Source organism: Carica papaya, chromosome 9 (assembly GCF_054855325.1).
Source record: "Carica papaya isolate Zhongbai chromosome 9, ASM5485532v1, whole genome shotgun sequence".
Classification (NCBI taxonomy): Eukaryota; Viridiplantae; Streptophyta; class Magnoliopsida; order Brassicales; family Caricaceae; genus Carica; species Carica papaya.
Genome location: NC_142317.1, coordinates 28,636,038 through 28,642,037, shown reverse-complemented (window position 1 = coordinate 28,642,037; position 6,000 = coordinate 28,636,038).

Below are 6,000 nucleotides of genomic sequence, written 5' to 3'. Positions count from 1 at the left end.
AAGCTTGAAATTATGATTTGTATGATTATGTTAAATGTCTTGATAAAGCATGTTATATGATCCTATATGCACTTAACGATTTGTATGTAATTTTAAATGATATAATTTTTGTAATCAATTTCTAAAATGCAAAAAAGGAGATTAAGTACGAAATGGTATGAAAAATATGAATCTATATTGACATGCACAATGCATCAAATGTTTCGTTAGGCTTTTTATCTCTGAAAGGTTTCTATTTTCTCCCTCCCCCATTTGGTCTGTAAAGACATGAGAGGATTGCTCCTAGTAGGTGACGGTGTACCCTCTTACGAGAGTGGTGATGCAAATTATCTATTAGGGGTCAACTTTGGCTAAGTATCGTTGTGTCTATAGACTATCTGATAGAAAACTGTGGTTGGCACGACCATGGTCATAAAATTGTGTCATGGTTTAGCAAGCTGGAAATATTTTGTTGAAAATTATCGTTACATATCTTATCCGGTCATTCCATATAGGTAGTCTAAAATTTGTATCTGCCCTCAGTAGATGGAAGTTGGAACGACTTCGCAAAGCATGACACAAAAATTTGAGCATCTCATTATTTATTTGATTTTCTCTATTATTAGCATGATTGATTTGATTGTTATGACTATAACATGATGGATCTGATGTTTTTATAAAGTAATAAAATGTTTTCATAAATTAAGAAAAGGACTTTAGCGTGACCCTTAATGGTAAGTGTTGATGACATAATAATTCACTTTTAAAATCTTATGATATTATTTAAATATTATTTTCCTTACTGAGTATATGGAACTCACCCTTTCCATGCCCCCCAGATGAGGAAGATAGTGAGGAACCAATTATTGACCTACCCCTTGAAGTCTATAAGGATCCAATGGATCAACAAACCTTGAGTGCATGACTTGTCTCACACTTTGATGAGTTCGTTCACATAGTGAACGAAGTGGCCCTTTTTGTATTTTGATATTTTGTATTATGTTGCCACTTCTGTCCTCAGTTATATGTGTAATTTGAACTCTTATATTTAGGTAAGGGATTTATAATAATTTGCTCCACTGCATACAATTATCTATCAAGCACTCATAATTTGTTTCTGTATCTGGCACCCTTATGCCTTAATTAGCATTTGGGATATCACAGATCATATCAGAGTAGTTATGCAGACCAAATCCCTTGCAACTAAGGCTGTAGATAGAAAGCCATTTAGGACAACTAGAAAAATGAGTCATCTTTCCAAAACTAAACCACCAACTCGTGTCTTCTTTTTATTTTGTAGGAATGATTCGAGGGAGACCTTATGTTGAACGTACCAAAAGACCTGAGGCCTAGGACCATCCGACTAGGGCCGAGTTTACTGAACTCTTCCGAGCTATCTAAGGACTGACCGTAGCTGTAGGATATAACCAAGCCAACCCTTACCAATATCCTACCCTATAATATCGACCAGCCAAAAGGTCTATCTCTCACAACATAGTGGAATTTAGGAAGCTTAACCCGCCACACTTCAAAGGTGGCCTGAGATCTTAGTAGCTGAAGCCTGGATGCTACATATAGAGAAACTCTTTTCTGTCTTAGACCTAACCGAGGAACAAAAAGTGCCCCTAGCAGCCTTTATACTGACTGGTGAAGTAGAACACTAGTGGTGACTCAAAAAGGAAGTCCTACCTACCCCTATAACTTGTGAAGTTTTCATGGACACATTCTTTGATAACTTTTTCCTAGCCTATGTCTAAGAGAAAAAGGAGGAGGAATTTTAGGACCTTCATCAGGAAAATTTGATGGTTACCTAATATACAGCTTGATTTTTCCAACTGTCTAGGTTTGCCCCTCTAATGGTCACCCTTAAAAGTCATAAACTTATCAAGTTTTTGAAGGCCCTTTGTTCCGATAATTATGATTGGGTTGCGATGTTGAGACCCAGCTCGAATGTCGAGGTTTTAGAATATGCACAGTTGGTTAAAGACTTTATCTTGGCCAAGCACAAACGCATTGCCCGATTCTGTACTCAACAACAACAACCCAGAAAAAGACTGCCTAACCTAGTAAGTAGCCACCCTAATAAATGACTCCCAGTTACCCCAACCCCTACTCTACCTTCACTTATTGGACAACCTGCCCGACCTTCCCAACCATGCCAGCATTGTGGTTGCTCGCATGGTAATCTACCTTGTCGGCGTAGTAATCACGCCTGCTATCATTGTGGAAGCACCCAACACTTTATAAAGGACTGCCCTCAGCGACCGAAGGATGTGGCCAGACCTGTAACCCAGGGTCATGTGTATCACCTTGATGAACTTGGTGCCCTCCCCACTCTTGTCCTTATCCAAGGTATTCTTTTTATCTATGACACTTCTACCAGAGCTCTGATCAATACAGGTGCTACCCACTCTTTTATTTATTGTGCATTTGCTTGTAAATTAGATATTAGACTTGAACTTTTCAGAGAAATATTATTTATGGAAAATCCCCTTAGAGGATTATTAGAAGCTCACTGTGTATATAAAAATTATAAAATAAAAGCTTTAGAAATAAAAATATTTGTAGATTTAATACTCTTATATTTCTCAACGTTTGACATTATTCTAGGAATGGATTGGTTATAAAAATATAGGGAATTATTAATTATGAGAGTAAAGTCGTAACCTTAAAAATCTACTTTTGTTATTATCTATCTATTGAATAAACAGAAATATAGATGTTGATCCTCTTATGTATTTCATTTTCACTGTTTACAACTTTCTGGAAGTCTTTTCGAAAGAATTACTTGGTCTACCTCCCCTGTGGAAGATAGAATTTTCTATAGACCTACTTCTTGGAACTCAACTAATCTCAAAACTTGCCTATCGCATGAGTCACACTGAGCTCGTAGAATTGAAAAACCAATTTTTTGAACTTTTTTGTCAGAAATTCTCCTTAGGGCACTCTGGTGCTATTTATGAAGAAGAAAGACAGCTCCCTTAAACTATGCGTAGACTATTGAGAACTTAATCGAGTAACAATAAAGAGCAAATATCCTCTACCTCATATTAATAATCTTTTTGACTAGTTACAAAAAGCCACGGTTTTCTCCAAGATTGACCTTGAATCGAGATGCTACCAATTGAGAGTCAAAGAAGATATTCTAAAGACTACCTTTTGATGTCATTATGGGTTGTACGAGTTCAAAATTGTGTCGTTCATGTTAACCAATGCCCCTACTGCTTTCATGAATCTCATGAATAGGGTTTTTTGGCATGCACTGGATTAATACATCATTGTATTCATTAATGAAATCCTAGTGTACTCTAAGAGCCTGGAAGAACATGCAGTCCATCTATCTCAGGTACTAGGGACACTTCGTCAGAATCAGTTATTTGTTAAGCTCAGCAAATGCTCCTTTTAGTTGGATCGAGTCTCATTTCTTGGTCATGTAATTTCGAGTGACGGAGTTTCTATGGATCTTGCCAAGGTTAAAACGGTGATCAATTCTAACCTGCCCACTAACATAGCTGAGGTACATAGTTTTCTTGGCTTGATAGGTTATTAGAGATGATTCATTGATGGATTCTCTAAGATTGCTGCTCTGTTAACTTGTCTCACTAGGAAGGGCGTACCTTTTGTTTGGGATTATGAATATGATGAAAGCTTTATGGAATTGAAGCATTATCTTACCTCTGCTCCGGTGTTGATCCTCCCTGATAACAATGGAAGATTTCAAGTTTACTGTGATGTATCTCATATTAGTTTGTGATGTATTTTGATGTAGCATTGTAGAGTGGTCATTTATGGATCCAAAAAATTTAACGATGAGCATAACTACCCCACTCACGACCTTGAAGATATGGTGTCATTACCTGTTTGTTAAGACCTTTAAAATTTACACTAACCATAAAAGTTTAAAATATATTTTCTCACTGAGGGAGTTGAACATGAGATAGAGACATTGGATGGACCTCCTGAAGGACTGTGGCTGCAAGATCATCCACCATCTTGATAGAGGGAATGTAGTCATAGATGCACTGAGCTGAAAGGAGTCTGCCGTGTTGGCCCAAACTATGGCCTCCAGTTGGAAACTAGTTGATGCTATACAGGCACTCTACCTCAACCACTATGGCAATGGTGCCTATCTCGCTCAGATATGGGCTTTGCCTGATCTTTTTATGAACATTTGGGAAGCATAGTCCACAGACCAAGAAATTGCCAAAATTTTGAGTAAGTTCACTTTTGATGAGTTTCCTGATTTAAGGCTTATTGATGATGGGTTGTACAGATCTCAGGATCGTATTTGGGTCCTTGTCGCTATCAGGATAAATGTTCTTAAGGCTGTCCATGACTCCAAACTATCTATCCACCCCAAGAGTACCAAGATGTACCGAGACCTGAAGCACCAATACTTGTGGCTGGGAATGAAAAAGGGCATTGTCAACTACATTTCTTGATGCCCTACCTGCCAACGAGTTAAAGCAGAACACTAGGGATGCAACAATTTGTTATAAAGCCTCTTGATTCCAAAATAGAAGTGGGAGTATGTAACCATGGATTTTTTCACCAGTCTACCCAAGACCTGTTCTAGCCGTAATGCTATTTGGGTCACCATTGATATACTAACCAAGATCGTCCACTTCTCATCCATAAGAACCACTAACTCCACTAGCAGATTAGCCCACCTGTATTTCAATTAAATTGTTCGACTCCATGGTGTCCCCTCATATAGTGTATCCGATCAAGATCCTTGATTTACCTCCCACTTTTGGGATGGCCTCCAAGAAGTTTTTGGGTCTGGATTGTACTTCAGGTACTTATCATTCCCAGACTGATTGTCAGTTTGAAAGCACTATCCAGATGTTAAAAGACATGTTGCGTACTTGTGTCTTCCATTTTAGTGATAACTAGTATGAGTATCTTCCCCTTTGTGAATTTGCTTATAATAACAACTATCATTCCAGTACCGGCATGGCTCTATATGGAGTCTTCTAGGATAGGCCCTACTATTTTCCCACTTGCCGGAGCAAAGTCAGAAATCAGCATCATTTAGGACCTAACTTTATTTAGGAGACTATCAAGAAGGTTGCTATCATCTGTAGGAACTTGACCATCGCCCATAATTGCCAGAAGAGTTACGCTGATAATTGTAGAAGACTCTTAGAATTCACTGTTGGTGACCAAATCTTCCTCAAGATTTTCCCCTATAAGGGAAAAATATAGTTCAGGAAAATAGGGAAGTTAAGCCCTCGTTATGTGGGACCTTTTCAAATAATGGAGCATGTTGGACCCGTGGCATACCACCTTGCTTTCCCCAAGAGTTTATGGGTCTACATGATGTTTTCCATGTCTCCATGCTTAAAAGGTACCACCCTGACTTTTCTTATATCATTCCTCACGATGAGAAGTAGCTGTAAGTTGATGTGACGTACGAGAAATTCTTCGCAAAAATCCTTGATTGGACCAACAAGGTTTTACTGAACAAGAGGATCCAAATGGTAAAGGTACAATGGCAGTATCACACTCTGAAAGAGACGACATGGGAATTGGAGAGCGAGATGAGAGAGGAGTTCCCAAACTTATTCATGACAAATTTAGGGTACCAAAATTTCTAAGGTGGGGGGAATGTAACAACCCGCAAACCTTCGCACTTAAATTATAATTGGGAAACCCCTATTTGTCCGGGCCCTAAGGCCACATGAACTCTTTAAATTATTTCGTAATTTTAATATCGCATTTCGTAAAATTAATTTGTATTTTTAATTTTATTTTAAAAATTATATTATTATTATTTTTGTTATTTTTGTCGATATTATTTTATTATTTTATTTTTAAAAACAAATTTTCAGCAGAAAAGACAGAAAAAAGGGCAAAATCCCACGGGAGAGGATAAATAGACCAAACAGAGTAATTGAGATCTCATTCGTATTATTTATTATGTTATTATGGATAGGCTAAGGCTAAGAGATTCTCAAATTGGAAAGATACTTGTTTCGCATAAGCCAAGCCAATAGGATGAACTAAACGAGTTCTGCA